The sequence below is a fragment of the Cupressus sempervirens genome, chromosome 4, assembly GCF_028749045.1.
Source record: "Cupressus sempervirens isolate cs-2001-9-10 chromosome 4, ASM2874904v1, whole genome shotgun sequence".
Lineage (NCBI taxonomy): Eukaryota > Viridiplantae > Streptophyta > Pinopsida > Cupressales > Cupressaceae > Cupressus > Cupressus sempervirens.
The window spans coordinates 785,961,522-785,975,722 of NC_143121.1; the positions used below are offsets into that span (position 1 = coordinate 785,961,522).

At 34.0% G+C, this 14,201-nt stretch overlaps 1 pseudogene; it reads left to right on the top strand.

Moving 5' to 3' along the window:
* Positions 1 to 872: 872 nt before the first annotated feature.
* Positions 873 to 14,201, top strand: part of LOC149563755 (MACPF domain-containing protein CAD1 pseudogene) — a 39,760-nt pseudogene continuing 26,431 nt past the window's right edge.

Here is a 14,201-nt window from a genome sequence, read left to right on the forward strand (position 1 = left end):
GAAGCTTTTCAAAAATTCAAGTGGTATTTGGCAAGAGTAGAAAAAGAAACTAAAAAGAAGTTAAAATGTTTGAGACCAAACATAGGTGGTGAATTCATCTCCAATGTATTCAATGAATTATGCATTGAAAAAGGAATTAAAAGATAAGTATTAGCCCCTAGTACACCAAAAGAGAATGGTATAGATGAAATAAGAAATAGATCCATCATAAGTTCTGCAAGAACATTGATGATAAAAAATAATGTTGCAATCAAATATTGGAAGGAAGCTATCAGCACTATGTAGGTGCACTTTTAGTACCCCTATTTCAAAACTTCAATATTTGGTGGTCTTGGTTAGATTTCTCATAAGATGCTTGAACTTTCCTCTAATATGTCATTGTAAAGGATGAAGATCGTAATTTTGATATGTGGATGTGAAATGCCTTGTTTGAAATTTCCAAATTCAGATTCCATTGCCTCAATTCTGATACATAATTTTAGTTGAAATTAGAAAGGAGAATGTAGAACTAGAATATAGAATCAGGATTGGATTACAGAACCAGCATTGGGAATTTGAATTGTCATTGGGATGTAGAAGTGGAAAATGAGAAATCTACTACACATTTCTCCTTTCGAAAGTAATATTCCATCAAGCGTGTTCAATAAAGACTATGAGTTTCTTCAAGAGAAAATGGGAAGGGGTTAGAATGTTTGATCATATGTAGAACCTACAATCAAATTTGACATTTGAAATAGAAAATAAAATATTTGAGCATAGATAGGTTATGTTGGTAGAATATGCACTTACATGATCATTTTCCACAACGAGAAGCTGTTTGGTCATTTTTCGCAAGGAGAAGCTACATTTTCATTTTCTGCAAGGATAAATACATGGCAAAATATTTCAACAAACCCTTCTCTCTGTTTGGTAAAATTCCTCTTGGGAGCTTCAATGCCATGTTCAATTTCTCTGGTTCCTGGCAAACTAATCAAGCATCCACGAAGAGTCTTGCTATGGATGGAGTTTCCATTGCATTGTATATAGTTTGTTTGATTAAATTTCCCTTGGTCTTGCGAGAAGAAGTCAAGCATGCTATTCCATTGACATGGGAGCCCACAAATTTATCAAGCTTTATTGAAACAGATGGAACACATATTGTTACATTTGTTATAGTTGGCAATAGAGATGCAATATATATTAAATAGCATCACACATCACCATTATTTGAGAGAGAAATGCATGATTATGTAAAGAATATTGTAGATCAAAGGTTTTCTGATCTAGAAGATTCACCAATTTTTGGTGCAAGAACTATTAAGGAGAAGATCGTAGATCAATTTCCATTTAATAACTAGGAGATTTATCCACATCCTACTCATACTACTTCATATCTCATTGCAAAAGAAGATGTAGTTATTTTTAGCAGAAGGGGAGGTAACGAGCTTATACATAGTCATAAAGAATGGGCTTCAACTATAAACTCATCACCAGATGTCATAGACATGGAGTTTTCTCCCATAACTTCTCTCATGGATCCAGTTCCTAGAAAAGATCATCTTATCCATGCAATCAGTCTCTATTTAGAGTATAAATCTCCAATTAAAGAGGTAAGGTATTTATTTGAATTTCAAGTTCTTCATGTATGGGCTCCACTTCCTAGTCAGTTGCCTAGGAAACAATAGAAGGAAATAGTTTTTCCTTCTCTACAATTTAGTTTGATGGGTCCTAACCTTTACATTTCCATGTCACAGGTATTTGTTGGTAGAATACCAGTGACAGGCCATAGATTGGGCCTTGAAGGGAAAAAGTGCAATAGACTTTTTGTTCAACTGCAAAATTTGTCATCTCTTCCTAAGATTTTATGACTACATTGGGATGCACATATACCAATTTGGCCTCCTAAATGGCAGGGATCGGAAGAACAAGATAATAGATGATTTGAACCTATTAAATGGAAAAACTTCTCCTATGTTAGCACTGCACCTGTAGAGAACAATGAAACATGGATAGGTGATCTTTCTGGTGTATATATTGTTACTAGAGCACAAGTAGGAGTATTTGAAAATTATAGGTTGTACCATTCAAAGATTAGTGTGGGATCATACACCATCTTCTTTTGTGAATGGTGCATCTTCATCAAACCACCAGTCCAAGAAATCAGATGGTTTAGATAGTTTAGGTTTAGAGTCAACTATCCAAAGTGAAAAATTTACAAAAATTGTTGATTTAATGGAAATGGTATTTAAACTCGTGAACAATATAATCATAATAAAGAAAAGGAAATGAAGAGTCAATTTTAATAACTGAAGAGGAAGACTTACCATGGGAAGGATATTATTACCACATGAAGATAAACCTTTCAGTTGTCCTTCATGTTTGAAAAAATTAGTTATATTGGTAACTGAAAAGTCATCGCCAGGAGAGAAGAGTTTAAATATGGAATTCAGTGATAAGGGATGGGTTCTTCTTTTCTTGTAGACAGTTAGATAGCTAGAGTAGAGGAGAGGGCATCTTAGTTTATGTATTTTATTTCATTGCCATTATTTTACCGTCCACTTTCATCATCTATATCTAATGTTGTTTCATTGCGTTAAATTGAAGATGGGGAAATAAACAGACTTTTGTTTTGTTGTTTTCAATTTATCCAATCAGTAGAATAATCAGAGAATTATAACTAGTTGTGGAACTGTTTCAACATACTTCATTTGCATTTCATAATTTGAATTTTCAAATTTTTGTGTTGAGAAATTCATAAGATTGTTAAAATCAATCAACATAGCATCTTTGCATTTAGATCCTGCCTGAGATTTCACTTGCCTAGGTGGAACTTGGTTTCCTCTACCATTCTCTGGTTAAGAACATACCTGTAGTAGGAATTAGTATTGAAACAAAATTCATTGAATATTTTTCACATAGGGAGTTGTACCTTAATTTAGAGGGAAACTAGTTATTCTTAGAAATAGTTTCCCAACTGTTATGTAAAGTTGTTCTTCATTAAAAATTGGGAAAGTTAAAAGGAGAATCAGAAGAAGAATAATTTTTTTACTAACAAATTTTTGGCGACTCCGCTAGGGAGATGGAAAAGAAGATTAGTGTTGAAATTTTACTTCCTCAGATTTTTGTTATCTTTTACTTCCTCAGATTTTTGAAATTTTACTTCCACTTTCATCATCTATAGCTGATGTTGTTTCATTGTATTGAATTGAAGATGGGGAAATAAATACAGTTTTGTTTCATTGTTTTCAATTTAGCCAATCAATAGAATAATCAAAGAATTATAACTAGTTGTGAAATTGTGTCAGCATACTTCATTTGCATTTCATAACTTGCAGAGTCATTCTTCATTTGCATTTCATAATTTTCATTTTCAAATTGTTGTGTTGGGAAATTCATAAGATTGTTAAAATTAATCAACATAGCATCTTTGCATTTAGATCCTACCTAAGATTTCACTTGCTTGGATGGAACTCGGTTTCCTCTACTGTTCTCTAGTTAAGAATATACCTACAGTAGGAATTAGAATTTAAACAAAATTCGTTGAATATTTTTCACATAGGGAGCTATATCTTAATTTAGAGGGAAACTAGTTATTCTCAAAAACCGTTTCCCAATTGTTATGTAAAGTTGTTCTTCATTACAAATTGGGCAAGTTAAAAGGAGAATTAGAAGAAGAACAATCTGTTTACTAACACACTACAATTCATATCTTGAATATAGTATAGGTGAAGAAAGACTCAAATCAAACTCCTTATGAAATATGGTATGGCTACAAACCTAATGTAAGTTACTTTAAAATATTTGGTAGAAAATTTTACATCTTGAAAGAATCTAGAAAAGGAAAATTTGATGTCAAATGTGATGAAGGAATATTTCTGTTGGAGTTCTTTTTGGTAAAGAACATACCAGGTAGATTTAAACCTGATACCAAGAAACAAAGACTAGGGACAAGCCTAAGGATGAGCTAAATCCTATATTCAGCAAGGATAAATCTTAGTTCTGGACCAATTAACAGAGTCATATTAGGACTCACTTCACTTTAGGCTCTGCTAAGCCAAGGCGGGAAAACCTAAGGGATTTTTCTGATTTATCTTGATACTTCACTACAAGACTACCCTCTATAGCAGATATGTTCAATATTCTTCTTCAATTTGTTGGTAAATCTCTTGATTACAGAAGCTAATTATAACCAAGGAAAGCAACCACAAATAAGCCATGACCTACAATTCTAGTTCTTCAAAATATAAAATGGGAAATTGATATTCATTTTGATTTGGTTTCTCAGCATAACCAGGTATGCAACAACAAAGGACATGTATCCTCCAAGTTGAATAGTCCCTTATCCATTGGGCATCAACTAAACTTCAACATACAAATGGATACTTAAAACATGCTCACATATTCAGGCATATGATCTATCTATTTGACTTGCAAATAGACATCAGTCTTCATAACAACTCTCGTACTTATGATGATATCCTCCTCATGTAACCCACAATCTTGTCAATGTAAACAAGCACTTACTTGGATTCTTTGTCCCAATAGAAAGTTTATCATGACATACAACCTTAAATGATTGCAACTGAGTACAAGACCTTGGTTCTTAAGCATAGAACATTGCAAATAATAGAAGCAGGAGATGAGAATCAGAATGAAACTAATAAGGTTAAACTCTTTGCATTAATTTCATTGAAAATAATACATCATCTGCATACAAAAATTCAGAAAATACACAAAGGAGTGACTGTGTAATATATTTGTACTTCAAAAGGAATACAATATGCTTTTCATAACAGAATTGGACTGAGAAAATGGTATCACAACTATAAGAAAACCCAGGAGATTGGAACCAGACTTGTGGTCTCTCAATACACCCAAAATCTTCAAAAAATTGGAACTTGGTACCACAACCCTCAGAAAATTTCAAAAGAATTGGAACCTGTACAAAGAGTAGAAAAGGGAGATTTATAGGAAAGAAGATCTCTCTGGAAGAATGATCTGCCATTGACATCTGTCCCACTGAGAAATGTCTTCATTTGGAGTTGTTGAAACTGATCTTCTTCCAACTACCTACACTTTGAAAACCATAAATGATCACAAAATATCTGATATATTTCCAAGAAATCTGATCTCAACATGTCAAGTTGCATTTTTCGGTAGAATCAACTTGCATTTCTATCAAAAACCATAACTGCTCCAACTACATTTAGAAACCATCTAATCAACTTGGAACTTGTTGGAGAAGTTAAGTATGATGAAAAATCTCTATATTTGGTTGCAATTTCATCTGCAACATTAAATTTCCACCTTTCACCATGAAGATCCTAAAATTAGAAAAGCTCATGTAACTACTTCCTGCTAATACATGTGCAAATTCTGACTACAAAAATGGAGAGTTCATCTTCTCCCTGTTTTGATGGTATATTACAATCTACCTTTTGGATGAAAATTGCCCCTCTGAGAGCTCTCTGAAATTTTGGCTCCCAGATGTAAAGAATAAAAATGTTTAAATTTGTCTACTCATAAAATCACAGAAAGTGCACATGTGAGAATTGATGAGTTTGCAGAAAAGAGTGAAGAAGAAAGTAGTAAAGAGCCTAAGGATTACAAAATATTTGTCTACTATGAACCTGATACCTTTCCAAATCTATCTAAAAGAAAGGAGGCTTTAGCTCCTAAGTCCCACATTCTCCAACAATGAATGAGTTGTATATAGTGCAACCTGAGTCATAGTCTAAAGTACCTGAGTCACAATCAGAGGCTACTGAGTTAGAGCGAACTGAGTCTAATGGACCCGAGTTCTAGATAATGGGACTTGAGCTTGATATTGAAGTTCATAATGAAATTAGTAAATCCAAAGAACCTATGTTAGCAAGATATGTTAGAATGCATCATGCACTTGATCAAATCATTTGAGACAAATTAGATGGAACAATGGAAAGAAGAAAATTGATTGGTACATGTTTACTTACTTAATTTGGATCTAGAAATGTTAAAGATGCTTTGAAAAATGAAATTTGGATTGAAGCAATGAATCAAGAAATAGAACAGATAGAGAAGAAAAACACTCAAACTCTTTTTCCTAGACCCAACGTTAAAAATGTAATTGGCATAAAGTAGGTTTTCATAAACAAGTTAAATAAAGATGAAGAAGATTCCATAAAAAAAACAAGGTTGGTATGTAAATGCTATTCTCAAGAAGAAGGTATTGATTAATGTGAAACTTTTTCTCTTGTTGCAAGATTATAAGGTGGTAGAACTGTACTAGCATATGTAGCTGACAGAGGATTTAAATTTTATCAAATTGATGTAAAATTTGCATTCTTGATGAGGAAGTCTACATTGAACAACCTAAAGGTTTTGTAGATCCTAGCAAAAAGGACATGGTTTGTAAATTACACATGGAATTATATAGTCTCAAGCAATCTTCCAAAGCTTGGTATGAAAGACTTCATAACTACTTGATATAGATTGGATTTCAAAGAACAAATGATAACACTAGTCTATTTATCAAAGAAGGACCAAACAAGAAGATTGTGTTGGCAGAAATATTTGTTGATGACACTTTATTCATAGGAAATTATGACTTGTGCAAGGCATTTTTAGAAGAAATGAGTAAGGAATTTGAGATGTCTATGTTTGGAGAGATAAAATTCTTTGTTGGATTGTAGATTCAATAGAAGAAAAATGGTATCTACATTACTCAATCTAAATATACCAAGGAGAGATACTAAAAAAATTTGGAATGGAAGACTCAATACTAGTTCAAACCCCTATGTCTACTTGACATAAGCTTTCCAAAAATGATGATTACAAAGAGGTAGATTAGACCACATACAAATCAATGATAGGAAAATTGTAGTATGTAGTGCATACAAGGCCTGACATTGCATTAATAGTCGGTATGGTGGCAAGAATTTCAGCAAATCCCAAAGAAAATCATATGATGGTAGTTAAAAGGATCATGAGATATCTTGAAGGTACTGAAGAATATGGTTTATGGTACAAAATAGGAGGAAATTTGGAGTTAAAAGAATTTACAAATGCTATTTGGGTAGGAAGTATTGATGATTGAAAGAGAATTAGTGGTGGAGCATTCTTTCTTGGTAAAAGACTAGTGTCTTTGATAAGCAAGAAAAAAAAATGTATCTCTCAGTTCACAACATAGGCAAAATATGTGGCAGCAATAGCTAACTATTCTAACATTGTTTGGTTCAAACAACTGATGATAGGTATGAAGATAGAGATCAAGGATCTAGTAGTCATATACTATGATAATACTAGTGGAATCAATATATCAAAGAATCTAGTAATGCATACTAAAACAAAGCACATTGCTATTAAATATCATTTATTAAGAGAGTTGGTGCAAAATAAAGAAGTCAGATTGGAATATGTAAATACAAAAGAACAAATTGTAGACATATTCACCAAGCCATTACCTAAGGATGCATTTCTATATCTAAGAGGTAAGCTAGGGGTCATTCATCTATCTAAAGCTCACTAAATGAAGTTTATTGATGCATCAACTTGAGCATTATTGAAGATCAATTAGTTCATCTAGAATTGGCAAGGGCATATTGCAAATGAATGAGTACTTAAGGTACATTGACATTCACCAAGTATTGTCTTTTGCATGATATGTAGAGAGTGAGATGTTTACTATCATATCTCATAGAAATTTTTGTTGAAAAGAGGGAGAAGTTTGCTATCATAGAAAGAATTATCAAAGAGGGAGAATGGACTTGACATAAGTTCTAGCAAATAGAAGCTTTTTGACAAAGAGAGAAACTGAAGACAAAGTTCACACTAACAGAGGGAGTTCTCATGGATAAGAATGAAAATTAAACTAAGGATATGTTCCTTGCTTTATTCTTTCTCCAAAATTTCACTGTCTTAAGGATATGGTCTTTTATGTTACAAAAAATGTCATATCATTATTAGTTAGTGCTACCAAGCTCACTCGATTATTGAAGACAATGTTATGTGGCTACCAAGCATTCTAGAGTGTATTTAGTCTAGAAGGTAGTATCTACCAAGTTCACTCGGGCATCAAAGGAAAGTCTGTGAAAGATGACTATTAACCAAGTTTACTTAGTTAATAAAGGAATTGTTGGATGGAACTAGTGTTAACCAAGCTCACTCTATTATCAAAGGAACTTTGCAAGTATGTAGTGTTGATTGAGTTTCAATTGGTTAACATAGGAAAATCATTTCTAAGTTAGTGTCTACCAAGCAAGGTTTGCTAACAAAGGATTTTCTTATTTTGGCACATTGAGTTTAATTAATTTATCTATTGGTTATTAGTTATTCCAAGTTGTATTTGAGCCAACTTGACAAAATGAAAGATATAAATAAAAGGTCAAGTTGAGGTAGAGAAAGTGTGAAGTATGTGTGAATGCATGGAATATTTTTGAAGATCTAATGATTTTGTGAGGATGTGAATCAGAAGGATATGTAAAATATTCTTTAGGAGCTAAAAAGATATATTTGATCAGGAAGGATCAAGTATACAAGCCATAATTAAAATCTATAATTAAAAATTTAGTTGCATCCAAATCAGGTCATGTCATTGTTACTCTCTAACCATTGTAGTAGTGATCTAAATCTCTTAATAGAGTTGGCTTAACAACTATTTGTAAATCCTCTAACAAGGTGGCAGTTTTATTGAATTGTATAAAGACCTCTAACAAGGCCACTCTTAATAGGGTGATTAAATCATATAACAGGATCACTCCTAAAAGTGTGTTTTGTAACCATAATAGGTTTGGCTCCTAATAGAGCTCACTTCAGAAGAGTGAATATAGTAACTAGTTGCAATTGGTGGTTTTTTCCAAATTAGGTTTCCACATTAAACCTTGGTGTTGTTGGTCTGACTTTTCACAATGTAGAAATTATGGAAAATTTTAGTGAAAAATCATTTGAGTCTTAAAATCTTGCAAATTAGGGTTTTGTTCCTTGTATTTTTTCAAACCCTTAGATTGCCCTAGTTTTTTAAAAAAACCCTCAAATTTTTTTATTGCTCTTACCCCAAGGAAGGGCTTGTGCAAGCATGAATTCATTATAATTTTGTCTAAACTTTACATGGTCATGCTTGGCCTGTGAAATACCTCTGATGACACAACGTCTTTATAATTGTTGATCTTGTTCAGATTAACGAGTGTTGCATTCCCGCAATTTTGAGATGCAAGGTTTTTAAATGATGTAGGCATGTGACTCAATGACACATAGCCCTTGCTTTTTTAAAGTTTTAGTCAGCCGTAAAGTTTATAGGGAGTCATAAGTTGTCAAAAAAATTTGTAGGTTTGTTAGTACCTTTCGTGCATGTTCTGGATTTCCTGCACTATCATTGGTTGAGTTACTAATAGAGATATGCCTTTATCACCAAGAAGCATCAACCATTGATTTTATTTGAATCAAGGGCTAGCGCTCTCCCACAAGAAGGAGATGCTCATGAAATAAATAATTGGGGAAGTGTCAATAGGACAAGTGGCACAATTTGACAAGATGGGCCTGCCATTCTCAAGGATGATGTTGAGATGTCTTTTGTGGAAAGTGTTAGACAAGTTGGGATGGTTGGAATTTTTGATTCGTCACTTCAGCCAACGTGGTGTTTAAGATACCTAATTCAATAACCGTAGATCTATCAAAGATCAAAGGCCAACACATGCCTACATTTTGAAGCTGCATGAGAGATAAATAATGCGGCCAAGTGATTTTTTGACATTTGGCAAGGTGGGGTCAAGAATTGTCAGTGTGTGCTATGGTGTACCAAGCTGTAAAACAATTGTTGATATGTACTACTAGTTATGCAAATAAAGTGTTTCGTTTGCTAGATGAACTAAAGTTTTGTTAGATCATAGATTCTTTAAAGATTAAGGGTTCATGCACACCCGCATTATGAAGCTAGTAGTCAAATAAGAAATGTGGGTATGCACTTTTACGATGTGTGTCACATTAGGGCCAAATTATGGAAGAATGTTGAGTCATGCCATGTGGTCTGCCACTTGTGCTTAGCTGGAGATACTTATGATGTGGGCACAAATAGTTTCAAAAATTAATGCTATAGTTAGATGAGTCAAAGTACGTAGATTGAAAGATGTCATTTCATTGGCCCAAGTGAATAATGTGAGCATAAAATGTAGAATTGTTTTACACCATTGATCCTGTCTTGATCAACAAAGGGCACTTGCCTGCATTAAGAACTTGAATGAAGTTTAAGTAAAGTGGGTATGTTCCATGCAGACACATGTCCATGGTGACGTCTAAAATTTTAACTCAGAAGCTCTGCAGGGTATAATTAGTGTCACCGTTGATCTTTTGAAAATCAACAGCTGGTGCAATCCTATAATAAGGAAATGGTCAATCAATAAGGAAAGTGCTTGACATGTGGAAATAATGACTTCAAGCACTTGCTCGCTTAGAAGAAGATATGGGACTCATTGGCATGGAAGTTGTCAGAAGGCGCAAACTCATATAAAAGCTTCCTATTGGTCAGTATAGCTGACTAGATTTTGTTCAAATGTGAATTGTTTTGATCATTGATCTTGTCTTGATCAATGAGCAGTGCTTCCTCACAATTCTAAAGTGCAAGAAATTTAAGAAATGCGGGCAAGCGATATTGCGACATATAGCCTTATTTTTTTAAAGCCGTAAAGCTTGTTGCCATTTAAATCAAAGCTGTCTGATCTGGTGAAAATCTAAGGATAAGATTCAAATTTGGTTTCAATTTGGAGGTAACGGTTACTAAGAGTAAATATGGTTCAAATTTTGTTCGTGTGATTTCAATGTATGAAAAGAGCTCATGACCTCACCATTAATGAATCACCAAAGCCTAGAAAGAACATAAGGGCATACAAAATTCTCAGAGCTAGGGCACAAATTTTTTAGCTAAGGATCTAGTAAAATTGCAGAATAAATCACATAGTGTAGAAGTGTGAATTCTAGTGGATAAGTACTCTCTAGCTCTTTAAAAAATTCAAGTATCTATTGTTGTAAAATTTCTAGGTTTTTATTCAAAATGCCTCTCTGAAAAGAGTTCACCGAAAAAACAAAATATTTGAAGCATTCTATGCACGATGATTTTCTTGAACAATTCCCCTTATCAATACATGAAATAAATAAGGGAAGGAAACTCATTCCAAAGCACCCAAGAGTAGCTATAGTAGAAGGTTTTTATGGCAGAGAAAATTGGGTAAGAGATGCCCAGGTTTCCATGGGGGGTCTGGAGTTGTTTAAGAAATGGTTTTTAGAGCAAAAATTGGACACTCCTATGAGCAATGTATGGGAGTTTGACATTTGACAGTTTTCTTTGATAGTGATTTGTTGATGGATTTGGCCAAGAAATATGATCTAATTATAGGGTGGGTAAAGAACCATGCTGGAGTGAATCTCTTTAGGGTTTTCCCTAAATTAATTAGTGAAGTTTTAACCTCAATCCTAACCATTTTGTGCATGAAACTATTGATATGGACAACCTTCAAGCAAGGTATGATGCACAAAGGATTTACCTAAGAATAGGGTCATTGTAGGAGCATGCTGCTAAAATTGGCACCTTGCCTGTGATTATAGCTAGCACCCCAAAGCCATTGCTAAGAAGGCATTTCAACTTGAGAGCTCAAGCATTATATTTTTCTCTTTGCAATATTTTTGGGATGGATGAAGTTAATCAAATTCTAGGCTCTATTGTCTTTATCATGGCTCAAATTCTTCAATTTGGGATGAGAACTATTCTAGATTTTGCTACTTTTCTTGTGAAAGAAATTCACAATGGTTTGGTGGGGATAGCACAGGGAAAAGTGGACAAACCATTCTATTGGTATTCATTTCTTATGCTTTTCTTTTTTACAAGGGATTTACCTTCTTCTCCAAGGGTATGGAGCTGGAAACAACCAAGGATGGAGAGAGGAATCTAGTGCAGCTGTGGAGTGTAGATATGACTTCAGAAGCTACAAATGCCAATTTTGTGAGATTTGATAGATATTTTGCATCAAAGCTTAGGCTAATTTTGAAAGGGACAAGCCTAGAATTCCACAAGCATTGCTAGAATTGGTCAGACCCAAGGACCATGCACAAGGACTATTGGTTAGTCATAATTGGGGGGATGTAGTCCCTTATAATGTTTCAACTATAATAAGAGTATATGGTTTTTTGGGAAAGCCACATGTGTTGCCTTTTCATGTGCCCTTGAAGATAGGGATAGCTGAGCTCCTATGGCAAATAGGCAACATAGATGATAGGGAATTTTCTAAGAAGGGTACCTTTTTTCCAATTGTTACTATGGTACACGATTTTGTCTTTGTCAGGAAGGGGTGGAAGCACTTGAATTTTTTTTAAGATTGATATAAGATGGCAGAATCTCATCCTAGATTTTTTGATCCTAAAAGATTCTATGACCTCTTAAGAGAGAGGGTGAAAGCTTCTTGCATGGTACAACAAGTTTATTATTTGAAGGATATAATCAAACATATTTTCACTTTGCAAGAACAAGAACTGAAGAAAGAAAAATGGATAGTATTTAGCAAGACCCTAGAATTTATTAATGCTTTTGACCCCTAGTATGACCCATTGAAAGAAAAAAAATATTGGGGAGCCAAAATGCAAGCATTAGTGAATAATTTTGTTGTGATCATCAAAACTATGAATGAAAAACAAAGCCATGTATATTGAGAAATATCCAGACAAGGCTGCAGAAGTACAAAGGAAGATAAACAACAAAAATAGAGTGGCTTCTAGCCAGTATACATTGTAGAGAAGGGTAGGTTATTTCATGGTTCAGAGTATGCAACAAGCACCCCTTCATCAATGGTGAAGGTTAGGAAGTCCATTTGCAGCCAACTCTCCAAAAAGGCAAAAATTAGAGCAGGGGTCTTCTTCTTCTCAAAAAGAACAATACTCCCCAAGCCAGTCCCCAATCTAGATAGATGATGGAGCATCTCTAAAGGAGCAACTTAGAAAAATTGGTGGAGAAAGGGATGTAATTGTTACATCCATAGATTTGGAGATTAGAGAACCACAAGAACCTCCTATGCCTTCCTTGGATTTAATTGTTGTTGATTACCAAGGTAAGGAAATTGATCCAATAGCTACCCAAGCCTCTTAAAGTTTTATTAATGATGAGAATTTTCTAAAATCTAGGGCTTTTGCTCAATTTTTGTGGAGATTAAACATGGGAAATTTCAAGAAAAAAAGTGAGAAGATCAAGGCTAAACAACTAGACAAACCTACTTCAGATATTAAGGAAGAGCTGAAATCTAAATGTTTGAATGATTTTTCTCAATTTAATCCTGAAGCTGGGAGGCAGATAGTTAGATAGTCAAGAGTCCTCCCTCTGCCAGAATGGGATATAGCAAATGCCATTGTTTTTTATTCAGTAAGGAAACAAAGGGATGTTTAACTAAGGACTGCTAAAGAAATACTACAGGCTCATAGAGGAGTCAAATTTAGTGATGATCACCAAGCCTTTGTTATATGGTCCATGGAAAAAAGGGAAAATACCAGAATGCATGAGATTCCCACTGCAGAGCATACTGGTGCATTTATAGTATTTAGGGCTGGAGAGATAGGTAGTAAACAAATAATTGGGATGGCATCTGAGATGCTAAAATTTGGTAGCATAGTGTCTGGCCAAGAGGAAGATAAATTTTCCAAACTCAATGCTAGGTTTGAAGAAGTTTTGAAAGCATATGAGGAGAGGGGTATGCAAATACAAGCATTATAAAATAAAGTAACTCAGATGGAGAAGATTCTTGGGAAAATAAAATTAGGAGAGACTAGTAAACCCAGGATTGCATACCCCCCATGGCCACCTATTGAGCCTTTTAAATCAACACCAATTATTGAGATACCTGATACTCCAGAAAGGCCTCAGTTCTATACTGCAAAGGATTTTGAAGAAGAGAAAAATAAGTTATATGCAATGCATGTAGAACTTAATAATTAGTATGAAGAAAATTTGAGGTAGGGTATCACATATTTAATAGACAGGATAGAATGGCCCACATTTTTTGATCAATTAGCAAGGATTTCAGCTATCAGGGATGAATTGAAAAGAAATGAATCTGCATTCAAACCCATTGTACAGAAATGGATAGAGATAAATGAAGATATCACTACTATGTGTATATCTATTATTCAGAAAACATATCATCAGATAGAAGAAATTTTTGATTTACTAAATAAGTTGTAAGGTTTTGATGATAAGCAAAATTCTTTCCACAAAA